The sequence below is a fragment of the Mus caroli genome, unplaced genomic scaffold (genome assembly GCF_978045245.1).
Source record: "Mus caroli unplaced genomic scaffold, Mus_caroli_1 scaffold_10, whole genome shotgun sequence".
Classification (NCBI taxonomy): Eukaryota; Metazoa; Chordata; class Mammalia; order Rodentia; family Muridae; genus Mus; species Mus caroli.
In genome coordinates, this window is record NW_028227265.1 from 126,380,567 (window position 1) to 126,394,032 (window position 13,466).

At 38.7% G+C, this 13,466-nt stretch overlaps 1 pseudogene; it reads right to left on the reverse strand.

Annotated features, from left to right (window-relative positions):
• Positions 1–776: 776 nt before the first annotated feature.
• LOC147002553 (vomeronasal type-2 receptor 116-like) lies at positions 777–1,693 on the reverse strand (annotated as a pseudogene).
• Positions 1,694–13,466: the final 11,773 nt, after the last annotated feature.

The following is a 13,466-nucleotide window of genomic DNA, read 5'->3' on the forward strand; positions in this document are numbered from 1 at the left end:
CACCCTGTTTCTTGGTTTGTACATTACTCCAGGGTGAACATTTACATCTGAAAATATGGAGCTAGATACCATAGAGTAGAAAGAATATCTCACAATTGCTTTCTGGATCTGTGTCTCTAAAATCATTAACTTTGTTTCTATTTCCATCTATTTAAGTGTATAACATTTTGCTTCTCCATTTATCAGTTTAAGAACATTTAGGCAGTCCCATTTCCTACCCATTTTGAATAGAACAGCAGTGAGAGTGGCTGAGCAAAGTGTCTCTGGAGTGAGATGCCAAGTCCTTTGAGCATATGTCAAGGAACGGTAGAGCAGGCTCATATGGTGGATTTATTTTTATTTCTCTGAGAGTTCTCCACACTGATTTCCAGAGTAGCTATATAATTGTTCAAGTCTCCTTTGCCAGAGAGCCAGTTCTATATCTGTCCCATAAAAGATCTCAACAATCACAAAAAGTCCTATTATCCAAAAGATAAACTCAAAATAGAAATATCTTTAGTTCATATATTATTTATCTGAGTTACTGACATTTATGGAGTTTTGAATATTTATATTGTCTGCAAATTAATAAGTAACATCTATAACTTACTAAAATGTGTTTTTAGCAATAGTTTTTAATCAGAATATATTGCTTGTATATGAGACAGAGTGAGGTGCTCATTTATTTTTTTGTTTAAAGAGACATGTAATAAAAACTAATGAAAAGTAGGCCAATGATTTCATCTTACTACACTAATTGATTTTATTAGAGAGACTTAGTTAATTCATCTAAATGATCACCTTTTTATACAATGTCTTTTGTTTTTAAAACATCTGAAAGTATTCTTATCAGGGTCTCTTAGAATAATGTAGCACTTAGGGAAAATGATACAACCTAGCAACCCTGCACTGGAGGCCAAGATGGAGAAGACCTCCACAGCCACCATGGCCTTGGTGCTCTGGTAGACAGGGACAAAGGTGACCCAGACACTGCAGAACACCAGCATGCTGAATGTCAGGAACTTGGCTTCATTGAATGTGTCAAGAAGGGTCCTTGCCAGGAAAGTCACAGTGAAGCTCCCTAGGGCCAGGGTCCCTAAGTATGCCAGCATGCAATAGAATGCAGTAACTGAGCCCTTGTTGCATAAAATGATGATGATATGAGCATGTTCAGAGTATGCATCTGTGTCAATATAGGGTGGCGAGGTTGCCAGCCAGATGCCAGAGATAATAAGTTGGATCAGGACACAGATGGAGATAACAGCATTGTAGATGCTTAAAACAAACACCCTTTTCATTGTTCTTCCTGGTTTCAGGGCCCTAAAAGCCAGAATTACAGTTATGGTTTTGGCCAAAACAGTGGAAAGAGCCAATGTGAACACAAGTGCAAATGTTATTTGTGCAGTATGCAGGAGACTGTGTTTGGGTGGCCAATGAAGAGAAAGGAGCATAGGAAGCAGAGGAGGAGGGAGATCAGCAGGATGTAACTGAGAGTAAGGTTATTGGCCTTAATGATGGGTGAGTCTTGATGCTTGAGAAAGATCCCCAAAACTGCAGCTGTGCTGACAGAGAAGCCCAGAGCCGTGCAGGCCAGAGACATGCCCAGAGGATCCCTAAAGGACAGGAAGGTCAGTGATTTAGGCAGGCAGTTGTTTCTCCTAGGGTTCGGGTATTCTTGAATCATGCAAGTGATACACTTCTGCTGATCTGTTGAGGGGAGCAAATTAAGATTTCATATACTATAATTATTTACTCATCCCATATTCAATCCATGAAGAATGTCTTCAAATGTTGTGTTTAGCCTGGCACATTCAGCTTCTTTATAGTGTTAAGATAGATATGAACTCTTTTGAGATTTCATTTCTACTCTCTGTCTTTTTTGCCTAGTGGTAAGCATTCTGTTCACAGTTTTATGACTGTTTAGGTCAACAAAAGTTAAAACTTTTGTACTCATATTTTGATAACAGTTACCTATCAAGTAACCATTCATGCAATTTTAAATAATTTATTGTTATTTATTCTTTGAGGTTTTAAATACTTACAGGGATCACTATTATGATCAAACCTCACTCCCTATACTCAACTACCATGTGTTCACATTTTTCTCCTTTTCTACCCAATTGTATTCTCCCCCCTTCATTCTCTCACCATGTTCTCTTCTTTTTTATTTTCTCCCTTCCTCACAAATTATACACTTCCTCTCTCCTTATCTCCCCAACACAGCAAATACAGAGACCCTAATCCAAGAAACAAAAATTTAAGGTAAATAAATGATACACACACACACACACACACACACACACATTCTCTCTCTCTCTCTCTCTTACACACACACACACATTCTCTCTCTCTCTCTCTCTCTTACACACACACACACATTCTCTCTCTCTCTCTCTCTCTCTTACACACACACACACACACACACACACACACACACACACACACACAAACACATTTTCTCACAAAATGAAGCATAAGGTCTACCAAAATATCATTGAGTTCATTTTCCTTAGGCTATCTAATGATGTGTGTATTTTTTGTTAGCTATCTAATGATGTGTGTAATTCTGAGCCTTTCCACTCATACCCCAGTTCCCCCAAAATGACTTGAATGCTTATTTATTTATGAATAAATGACTAGGCCATAAGCTTGACTTGTTGTCCAACTGACTTGTAACTTAAACAGTTTGAAATATTCTATGTCTACCACATGGCTAGTTACCTCTCCTGAGTTTCATGTATCCAAATTCCTCAGAGTCAGGGGTGAATCTCTGACTTCTGGCTATCTCCCAGACTTTCAATAGAGAGACTGACTTCTACTTCTTGCCTTTTCCAATAGGCCATCAGCTTTTTTTTTTTTTTTTTGACAAGTGATGCTGTCAAACAATGTACTAGTAATAATCCCTACAAATGAACATGGGGTCTGTCCTCAAATATGGTTATTCCCATTAAGAGCACATTTGGAGAAACTGACTTTTCCTTTGACAGTGTTTGTCCATTGTAGAAAGCTTCTTGGTTAGGGTATTTTTTCTTGTCTAATTATTGGGACCTGTAGCTGAATTTATTCAAGTCTTGTGCATATAACCATGTTCTCTGTGAATTCATATATGCATTATTTCTGTTGTGAATGGAAAACAATTTTCTTTATGTCATCCATCATTTCTGCCCCTTACAATCTTTGTATCTACTCTTCTACATGAATCTATAATCCTTGAGGAGAGAGCTTTAAGAGATCCGTTTTAGGTCCCAGTAGTCCAAAGTCTGTGGTAGATATTATTTAATCCTAACCTATGTTTTCTACCCTACCTTTGACCATTTAGTTACCAGATAAAAGACACACTCAATGCTTATATTTACAATAAGCCTTAAACAGTACAAGAGCTTGGCAGCTATCTACACTCTCTACTATTACAATCTACTTTCCTACTCATAACTCCAATTTATTATTTACTATATTTCATCTGGGCTGCACTTAACTCCACTTGGCCAGCCCTCGGGGCCATATTTTCTTGATTCACCTAACCCATGGAGGCTTCTTCTTGCTCCTCCTGCACCTTCTTGTTCTCCTCATAGTTCCCTTCCGAACTGAAGTCTATGAACCCTAAACTCCACTTATGTCTCTTCTGCCTAGCTATTGGCTGTTGGCATCTTTGCTTACCAATCAGAAATGATTGGGGTAGGATCACAGGTCTTTGTGCAGACTCCAGGTCTTGGAAGGACTTCACTTAGAATTACAATCGACAGAAAGACTAAACCTCACCATAATCTATCACTTTCTACACATTGTTAATGTTGAGGTCTTTATTTTTAATATACTTTTATTAGATATTTTCTTCATTTACATTTCTAATTCTATCCCCTCTCCTAGTTTCCTCTCTGAAAATCCCCTATCCCCTCCCCCTACCCCTGCTCCCCAACCCATCCACTCCTGCTTCCTGGCCCTGGCATTCCCCTATACTTGGACATAGACTCTTCACAAGACCAAGGGCCTATATTCTCATTGATGGCTGACTAGGCCATCTGTGGGGCATTGGGCTAGGCACAGACAGGCTAGTATCCAGTCGATCTGAGGTCTGAACTCTGGAACATGACACAGTAGATGTTCCCTTATGCTCCTCAAACTCTGGCTCCTGCCTAAGTTACTGCCCCCCCCCACAGCCCCCACAAGAGAAGCATGGCTAGAAGTCACGTAGGTAATGGCCCAAGCTTCTGACCTTCAGGCTAAACTCCTGCCCAGTTACCAAGCAACAGTAAAGACCATAAAAAGAGGTGCTCAGCCCCCACCTTGCTCTCTCACTACTCTCCTCTTACTCTTACTTGTCTCTCTCTTACTTCTCTCTGTCTTCTCTCCTCTTTCACTCCTCTTCTCTCTCCTCTCTCTTTGTCTTCTCCTCTCCTCTTTTCTCTCCCTCTTACTCTCTTTCTCTCTAGCCTTTCCTCTCTCTCTCTCATTTCTACCCTCTCTCTTTCCCCCTGCCTTTCTACAATAAAGCTCTAAAACCATAGACAGTTTCTGTTCTAGTCAAGATCCACTTTGCTCACTCTTGTCAGTGTTGGGAACCTCTTCCCTCATTCTTCTTTCCCATAACCCTGGTGGCTTTAGCAAAGTAGCTCCAGGGCTCCCAGGTAAGGTTGTCCCTTGGCCACCCCCATGAAGAGTGGGTCAGAGGCTTAGATGCCCACCCAGAAATGAGTGGAAAGTGTATGGCAGCCCTCCAACGCCAGACTGACCAGAGAGTAGGTGGAACTCTGGTGGGGTGTGGGTCTTCCCTTTCCCCCTCTTCCTCAGGGCCCTTTTTAGTTCCCAACAGCCACTCTCTGCTACAAATGCAGCTAGAGACATGAGTCTCACCATGTGTTTTCTTTCATTGGTGGTCTTTCTTTTTGTTTTTTAACAACTATATAAAGAAGCTTCTATGGAGATGACTGTTTTTCAATCCTTGCCCCCATTTCCTCCACTAAATCTTGCCATAATAATATATTATACCTTTCTATGGGAGACCATCTTCTCTCTAATCCTACTTTACCATGTAGTTAATCTCCGTGTTTTTTTTATTATAGCACACACATTGAAGTCTTTATAGAGAGCATCCATATATAAGGAAAGAAACTATTTATTTGAGATCTGAGTTGACCCAGGTTTTATCTAGCTCAATCCATTGACTTGGGACCATCACAATTTTATTCTCTAACAGATGAATAATATTTCATTGTGTAAATTACCACATTTTTCTTATGTATTCACTTACTAATGGACATTTAGACTATTTTGAGTTTCTAGCTTTTCTGAGTAAGGTAACAATGAACATCACAGAGAAAATGTCTGTATGTTGTAGTCTTTCTGATATAGCCAAAATGCAGTACAGCTGCATCTTGAGGCACATCTATTCCTAGCTTACTATGGGACTGCCACAGTAATTTTCATTTGGCTATAGGCATGAGCACTACTAATGGATAATTGTTCTTCTTTCTTCACATCCTCACTAGCAATAATTTTGTTTCGTTCACTGATTTGGCGATTCTGATTGGTGTAAGATGAAATCTCAAAGGGGTATTATTTGCACTTCTTTGATTATTAAAGATGTTGAACAAGTTTTTAGTATTTTTCAACCATTTTGTTTTATCATTTGAGAACTCTCTGCTTCCTCCTGTAGCCAATTAAAATGATTTATTTGTTTTCTTTATGTTCACATGCTTTTTGTTTTTTGTTTTTAATGAGTTCTTTATACATTTTAGATAATAGTCCTCTATAAAATGTATAATGCTAAAACCCTTTTCCTAATTAGTAGTATGTTATTTTGTCTGACTTATGCTTTGTTTGCTGTACAGAAGCTCTTCAGTAACATGAGTTCCCATTTATTACTCTTGACCTCATTTCCTATGCTCATAATGTTCAAAGGGTTCTTTACTGGGACAAAGAATTTAAGGTTGCTCCTCACTTTCTCTTCTGTCAGGTTCAGTATACCTGTTCTAATGTCAGCATCATTGATCCCTTTGGAATTGAGTTCTGTGCTGGAAGATAAGCATGGATCTATTTTTATTCTTCTATATTCAGCCATCTAGTTCAACCAGCCCAATTTGATGAAGATGCTATCATTCTTCCAGTGTGTGTTTCTGGATTCCTTATAAAAGATCAGATGTGCCTATATGTGTGCATTTATATCTGGGTTTGCAATTCAATTCCATTGATCAACATGTCTAATTTCATGCCAACACTATGCTATTTTTATTACTATAACTCTGTTATAGTTGAGGGATATCTAGGTTGTTTTTAGTTTCTTGCTATTATGAATAAAGCTGCTATGAAAAGGTGTTGAGCAAGTGTCCTTGTGTCCTTGTGGTATGATGGAGCCTTTTCTAGTTGCAACTTTTTAGAAATTACCGAATTGGTTTCTAAGGTGGTTGTAAAAATTTGCATTCCCGCCAGGGCCAAAATGTGGGAGTTGGTGGGTAGGGGAGTGGGGGGGGGGAGTGTATTGGGGACCTTTTGGATAGCATTGGAAATGTAAATGAGGAAAATACCTAATAAAAAATTAATTCAAAAAAATTTGCATTCTCATGAACAATAAAGGAATATTCTCCTGCCTCACCTGACATGTCACTTAAATCTTATTCATTTTGACAGGCATAAGATGGAATTTCCAAGTCATTTTGATTTGCATTTTCCTGATGACTAAGGATGTTGAACAATTTTTTAAGTGCTTCTCAGCCATAGAGTTTCCTCTGTTGAGAATCTTCTCTTTAGATCTGTTCCCCATTTTATAACTGGGTTACTTGTTTTTTTTTTAGTTCTAGATTCTTGAGTTCTTTATATATTTCATATATCAACCCTCTGTCAGATGTAGAGCTGATGAATATTTTCTCATTCTGTAGGCTACTATTTTGTCCTTTTGACTGTATCCTTCACCTTACAGAAAAATTTCAGTTTCCACGAGAACCTACTTACTAATTGTGCATCTTAGTGCATGAGCTATTGGTACCCATTCTGGAAGTTATCTCCTGTGCCAAAGCATTCAAAGCTATTCCCCACTTTCTCTCCTATAGATTTAGTGTATCTGGTTTTATGTTGAGGTCTTTAATCTCCTTGGCCTTGAATTTTGTTCAGGGTGATATATCTAGGTGTATTTGCATTCTTCTAGATGCAGACATCCAGTTATCCCAGTAATGTTTGTTGAAGATGTTCATCTGTATTTTATAGGTTTGGCTTCTTTACAAAAATCAACTGTTCATAGCTGTGTGGGTTTACTTTTGGATTTTCAATTTGGTTCCGTTGATCAACCTGCTTGCTTTTATCCAATACTATATAGGTTTTTTTATTATTGCTCTGTAGTACAGAGCATTCAGGGGTGGTGATGTCCCCCAAACTTCTTATGCTGTACAGAACTTTTTTTTTTAAGATGTTCTTGGTTTTTGTTCTTCCTATGATTTGAGGCCTGAAAAGAATTTTGTTGGAATTTTGGTGGGAATTGCACTGAATCTGTAGACTGCTTTTGGTAAGATGGCCATTTCTATTGTATTGGTTATACCGATCCATGACCATTAGAGATCTTTTCAAGTTCATGTCCCTTTGCATAGTTATTACCTCTTTTCTTTATCAATAAGTCCAATTATTTTATTTCATAATAAATTATTTTTTATTAGGTATTTTCCTCATTTACATTTCCAATGCTATCCCAAAAGTCCCCCATACCCTCACCCCCCCACTCCCCAACACACCAACTCCCACTTTTTGGCACTGGCGTTCCCCTGTACTGGTGCATATAAAGTTTCTGTGTCCAATGGGCCTCTCTTTCCAGTAATGGCCGACTAGGCCATCTTTTGATACCTATGCAGCTGGAGTCAAGAGCTCCGGGGTACTGGTTAGTTCATAATGTTGTTCCACCTATACGGTTGCAGATCCCTTTAGCTCCTTGGGTACTTTCTCTAGCTCCTCCATTGGGGGCCATGTGATCCATCCAATAGCTGACTGTGAGCATCCACTTCTGTGTTTGCTAGGTCCCGGCATAGTCTCACAGGAGACAGCTATATCAGGGTCCTTGCAGCAAAATCTTGCTAATGTATGCAATGGTGTCAGCGTTTGGCTGATTATGGGATGGATCCCTGGATATGGTAGTCTCTAGATGGTCCATCCTTTTGTCTCAGCTCCAAACTTTGTCTCTGTAACTCGTTCCATGGTTGTTTTGTTCCCTATTCTAAGAAGGAACAAAGTGCTCTCTCCAGTTTCTTTTTGGAGGCACTCAGAGCTGTGAGTTTCCCTCATAGCTCTGAGAAAGTACCCAAGGAGTTAAAGGGATCTGCAAACCTATAGGGGGAACAACATGATGAACTAACCAGTACCCCGGAGCTCTTGACTCTAGCTGCATATGTATCAAAAGATGGCCTAGTCGGCCATCACTGGAAAGAGAGGCCCATTGGACACGCTAATTTTATATGCCCCAGTACAGGGGAACGCCAGGGCCAAAAAAATGGGAAGGGGTGGGTAAGGAAGTGGGGGCGGGGGAGGGTATGGGGGACTTTTGGGATAGCACTGGAAAACTTAATTGAGAAAAATATGTAATAAAAAATATTAAAAAAAAAAAAGAAGGAGCAAAGTGTCCACACTTTGGTCTTCCTTCTTCTTGAGTTTCATGTGTTTAGCAAATTGTAACTTAAATCTTGGGTATCCTAAGTTTCTGGGCTAATATCCACTTATCAGTGAGTACATATCATTTGAGTGCTTTTGTGGTTGGATTACTGAACTCAGGATAATGCCCTCCAGGTCCAACCATTTGCCTAGGAATTTCATAAATTCATTCTTTTTAATAGCTGAGCAGTACTCCATTGTGTAAATGTACCATATTTTTTGTATCCATTCCTCTGTTGAGGGGCATATGGGTTCTTTCCAGCTTCTGGCTATTATAAATAAGGCTGCTATGAACATAGTGGAGCATGTGTCTTTCTTACTAGTTGGAACATCTGGAAATATGCCCAGGAGAGGTATTGTGGAATCCTCCGGTAGTAATATGTCCAATTTTCTGAGGAACTGCCAGACTGATTTCCAGAGTGATTGTACAAGCTTGCAATCCAACCAACAATGGAGGAGTGTTCTTCTTTCTCCACATCCTCACCAGCATCTGCTGTCACCTGAATTTTTGATCTTAGCCATTCTGACTGGTGTGAGGTGGAATTTCAGGGTTGTTTTGATTTGCATTTCCCTGATGATTAGGGATGCTGAACATTTTTTTTCAGGTGTTTCTCAGCCATTCGGTATTCCTCAGGTGGGAATTCTTTGTTTAGCTCTAAGCCCCATTTTTAAATGGGGTTATTTGATTTTTTGGAGTTCACCTTCTTGAGTTCTTTATATATATTGGATATTAGTCCCCTATCTGATTTAGGATAGGTAAAGATCCTTTCCCAATCTGTTGGTGGCCTTTTTGCCTTATTGATGGTGTCTTTTGTCTTACAGAAGGTTTGCAGTTTCATGAGGTTCCATTTGTCAATTCTTGATCTTACAGCACAAGCCTTTGCTGTTCTCTTCAGGATTTTTTCCCCTGTGCCCATATCTTCGAGGCTTTTCCCCACTTTCTCCTCTATAAGTTTCAGTGTCTCTGGTTTTATGTGGAGCTCCTTGATCCACTTAGATTTGACCTTAGTACAAGGAGATAGGAATGGATCAATTCGGATTCTTCTACATGATAACCACCAGTTGTGCCAGCACCATTTGTTGAAAATGCTGTCTTTTTTCCACTGGATGGTTTTTGCTCCCTTGTCAAAGGTCAGGTGTGTGGGTTCATTTCTGGGTCTTCAATTCTATTCCTTTGGTCTACTTGTCTGTTGCTATACCAGTACCATGCAGTTTTTATCACAATTGCTCTGTAGTAAAGCTTTAGGTCAGGCATGGTGATTCCATCAGAGGTTCTTTTATCCTTTAGAAGAGTTTTTGCTATCCTAGGTTTTATTGTTATTCCAGATGAATTTGCAGATTGCTCTTTCTAATTCGTTGAAGAATTGAGTTGGAATTTTGATGGGGATTGCATTGAAACTGTAGATTGCTTTTGGAAAGATAGCCATTTTTACTATATTGATCCTGCCAATCCATGAGCATGGGAGATCTTACCATCTTCTGGGATCTTCTTTAATTTCTTTCTTCAGAGACTTGAAGTTCTTATCATACAGATCTTTCACTTCCTTAGTTACAGTCACACCAAGGTATTTTGTATTATTTGTGACTATTGAGAAGGGTGTTGTTTCCCTAATTTCTTTCTCAGCTTGTTTATTCTTTGTGTAGAGAAAGGCCATTGACTTGTTTGAGTTAATTTTATATCCAGCTACTTCACCGAAGCTGTTTATCAGCTTTAGGAGTTCTCTGGTAGAATTTTAGGGTCACTTATATATACTATCATATCATCTGCAAAAAGTGATATTTTGACTTCTTCTTTTCCGAATTGTATCCCCTTGATCTCCTTTTGTTGTCGAATTGCTCTGGCTAGGACATCAAGTACAATGTTGAATAGGTAGGGAGAAAGTAGGCAGCCTTGTCTAGTCTCTGCTTTTAGTGGGATTGCTTCCAGCTTCTCACCATTTACTTTGATGTTGGCTACTGGTTTGCTGTAGATTGATTTTATTATGTTTAGGTATATGGGCCTTGAATTCCTGATCTTTCCAAGACTTTTATCATGAATGGGTGTTGGATTTTGTCGAATGCTTTCTTTGTATCTAAGGAGATGATCACGTGGTTTTTGTCTTTGAGTTTGTTTATATAATGGATTACATTGATGGATTTCCGAATATTAAAACATCCCTGCATCCCTGGAAGAAAATCTACTTGGTCAGGATGGATGATTGTTTTAATGTGTTCTTGGGTTTGGATAGCGAGAATTTTATTGAGTATTTTTGCATCGATATTCATAAGGGAGATTGGTCTGAAGATCTCTATTTTTGTTGGATCTTTTTGTGGTTTAGGTATCAGAGTAATTGTGGCTTCATAGAGTGAGTTGGGTAGAGTACCTTCCTCTTCTATTTCGTTGAATAGTTTGTGCAGAACTGGAATTAGATGTTCTTTGAAGGTCTGATAGAACTCTGCACTAAACCCATCTGGTCGTGGGATTTTTTGTTTGGGAGACTATTAATGACTGCTTCCATTTCTTTAGGGGATATGGGACTATTTAGATCATTAACTTGACTTTTTTTTTTTTTTTTTTTTTTTTTTTTGGTTTTTTGAGACAGGGTTTCTCTGTATAGTCCTGGCTGATCCTGGAACTCACTTTGTAGACCAGCTGGCCTCGAACTCAGAAATCCACCTGCCTCTGCCTCCCGAGTGCTGGGATTAAAGACGTGCACCACTATGCCCAGCCCATTAACTTGATCTTGATTTAACTTTGGTACCTGGTATCTGTCTAGAAATTTGTCCATTTCATCCAGGTTTTCCAGTTTTGTTGAGGATAGCCTTTTTTAAAAGGATCTGATAGTGTTTTGGATTTCTTCATGATCTGTTGTTATGTCTCCCTTTTCATTTCTGATTTTGTTCATTAGGATGTTGTCCCTGTGCCCTCTAGTGAGTCTGGCCAAGGGTTTATCTATCTTGTTGATTTTCTCAAAGAACCAGCTCCTAGTTTGGTTGATTCTTTGAATCGTTCTTCTCGTTTCCGCTTGGTTGATTTCGCCCCTGAGTTTGATTATTTCCTGCCATCTACTTCTCTTGCGTGAATTTGTTTCCTTTTTTTTCTAGAGCTTTTAGATATGTTGTCAAGCTGCTAGTGTGTGCTCTCTCTAGGTTCTTTTTGGAGGGACTCAGAGCTATGAGTTTTCCTCTTAGAAATGCTTTCATTGCTTCCCATAAGTTTGGGTATGTTGTGGCTTCATTTTCATTAAACTCTAAAAAGTCTTTAATTTTTTCTTTATTCCTTCCTTGACCAAGGTATCATTGAGAAGAGTGTTCTTCATTTTAAATGTAAATGTTCGCTTTCCATTATTTATGTTGTTATTGAAGATCAGCCTTAGTCCATGGTGGTCTGATAGGATGCATGGGACAATTTCAATATTTTTGTATCTGTTGACGCCTGTTTTGTGACCAATTATATGGTCAATTTTGGAGAAGGTACTAGGAGGTGCTGAGAAGAAGGTATATCCTTTTGTTTCAGGATAAAATGTTATGTAGATATCTGTTAAATCCATTTGTTTCATAACTTCTGTTAGTTTCACCATGTCCCTGTTTAGTTTCTGTTTCCACGATCTGTCCATTGATGAAAGTGGTGTGTTGAAGTCTCCCACTATTATTGTGTGAGGTGCAATGTGTGCTTTGAGCTTTATTAAAATGTCTTTAATGAATGTGGCTGTCCTTGCATTTGGAGCATAGATATTCAGAATTGAGACTTCCTCTTGGAGGATTTTACCTTTGATGAGTATGAAGTGTCCCTCCTTGTCTTTTTTGATAACTTTGGGTTGGAAGTCGATTTTATTCGATATTAGAATTGCTACTCCAGCTTGTTTCTTCACACCATTTGCTTGGAAAATTGTTTTCCAGCCTTTCTGTTCTCTATGGAATCTTCTGCACCTGAGATTCACTCTGAGGTAGTGTCTGTCTTTTTCCCTGAGATGGGTTTCCTGTAAGCAGCAAAATGTTGGGTCCTGTTTGTGTAGCCAGTTTGTTAGTCTATGTCTTTTTATTGGGGAATTGAGTCCATTGATATTAAGAGATATTAAGGAAAAGTAATTGTTGCTTCCTTTTATTTTTGTTGTTATAGCTGGCATTCTGTTCTTGTGGCAGTCTTCTTTTTGGTTTGTTGAGGGATTACATTCTTGCTTTTTCTAGGGCGTGATTTCTGTCCTTGTTTTGGTTTTTTTCTTTTATTATCCTTTGAAGGGCTGGATTCGTGGAAAGATAATGTGTGAATTTGGTTTTGTCGTGTAAATACTTTGGTTTCTCCATCTATGGTAATTGAGAGTTTGGCCGGGTATAGTAGCTTGGACTCTCATTTGTGTTCTTTTAGTGTCTGTATAACATCTGTCCAGGCTCTTCTTGCTTTCATAGTCTCTGGTGAAAAGTCTGATGTAATTCTGATAGGCCTGCCTTTATATGTTACTTGACCTTTCTCCCTTACTGCTTTTAATATTCTATCTTTATTTGGTGCATTTGTTGTTCTGATTATTATGTGTCGGGAGGAATTTCTTTTCTGGTCCAGTCTATTTGGAGTTCTGTAGGCTTCTTGTATGATCATGGGCATGTCTTTCTTTAGGTTTGGGAAGTTTTCTTCTATTATTTTGTTGAAGATATTTGCTGTCCCTTTAATTGAAAATCTTCATTCTCATCAACTCCTATTATCCATAGGTTTGGTCTTCTCATTGTGTCCTGTATTTCCTGGATGTTTTGAGTTAGGATCCTTTTGCATTTTGTATTTTCTTTGATTGTTGTGCCAATGTTCTCTATGGAATCTTCTGCACCTGAGATTCTCTCTTCCATCTCTTGTATTCTGTTGCTGATGCTGGCATCTATGGTTCCAACGATCAAAA